The sequence below is a fragment of the Aspergillus viridinutans genome (assembly GCF_018404265.1).
Source record: "Aspergillus viridinutans IFM 47045 DNA, scaffold_6, whole genome shotgun sequence".
NCBI classification, from domain to species: domain Eukaryota; kingdom Fungi; phylum Ascomycota; class Eurotiomycetes; order Eurotiales; family Aspergillaceae; genus Aspergillus; species Aspergillus viridinutans.
The window spans coordinates 2,326,764-2,328,314 of record NW_025091222.1 but is presented as its reverse complement, the minus strand read 5'-3'; positions in this window follow the sequence as shown (position 1 = coordinate 2,328,314).

The window sequence follows — 1,551 nt, the reverse complement described above, 5'->3', positions numbered from 1 at the left end:
TATATAGCTAGTCCTAAGAATTATTAAACTTTATAAATATTTATTAGTTTTAGCTATATCTTTATAACCTCTATTTTTACAGGCATTAGTTAAACTAGTCTATTACTAATAATATAATTATAAAATTATATTTCTCTCTTAGTGAACACATACTTAGAGAGTTTTATATATAACTAATATTCTTAGAGTTAGTTAAGTACTTATTAAATATGCTTTAGATATTCCTCTTCTAAGTCTAAGAAAATTAAGATATTATTAAGATATACTACTATAAAGTTAAGGTCTTGCATAATACTATTTATTATTATCTAGAATATTATAGAAATATTATAAAGTCTAAATAGTATTACTAACTACTTAAACTTACTAAATAATATATTAAAAGCTATCTTTAGAATTAATAATTCACCTATTTATAACTATTAATAACTAAAGAAAAGATTAAGCTTTAAAAGATACTTAGCTTAATCTATTTAATCTAGGAGTTCTTAAATTCTTAGTAGTAGATAGATATTCTTAATAGTTATCTTATTAAGTAAGTAGTAGTTAATATAAAATTATTATTTTCTATCTAGCTTTAGAATAATTATAATAGAAAAGCTCTAGGCACTAGCTAATAAATAAATAACTACTTTCTTTAAAAGCTCTTTAACTTATCTTTTTATCTTACTAAACTTCTCTAGTAACTAAGGATAAGAGTTAATATTTATTAGTAGTAAATCTCCTATATTAATATAATATTCTAATAATTAAACTAGAGGTATTCCTATAACTAACTCTTCTCTAAATATATCTTTATACTAGGCTAGAAGAGGACTTAATTATTATAGATTAGTTAATACTTCTTTACCCTTTTTCTATTCTTAAATAATATATAACTAAGCTTCCTATTAACCCTTCTAGAGAGTATATTAAAACTATTTTATAAAGATAAGATTAAGAGATATTTCCTTATTAATCTTAATTTAGGTTCTTAGGTTAATAGGATAGATAGCTATATACTTTATTCTATATCCTTTAATAACTATCCATCCAGTAACCTAATTAATATTAGGGTTAAAATATTTTAGCTAATCCTAACTTAAGATAATATTATACTCTGTTATTTTAAGGACCCAGGGAGTAATAATATAGTATTAATTATCTAGCCTAAGTAGAATTTAAACTTAATATAATATATATATAAATTTACTATTTAGTAGATGAATCTATAGTTAGTTAGTTATTTATTAAAACTAAAACTATAAAGGGGGTAATGAATTAGCTAGATATTTTAATATAAATATATAGCTAGAACTATAGTCTAATAATATTTAGAGATAGACCACCATCTAAGAAGCTTTAAGTATAGTAGGGAAATAGAGAATATTAGATCTAAGGGTATTTAAATAAGCCTTAATACTATTATAATCTTCTTATTCTAAATCTACCTCTATTATATTAAATAGTCCTTCTTATAGTAGCTAATTTTCCTTATTACTATCCTTATTAGAATTATTATAATCCTTTAGTAGTTTAAGATTATTAAATACTTTATATTCCTTAACTTTA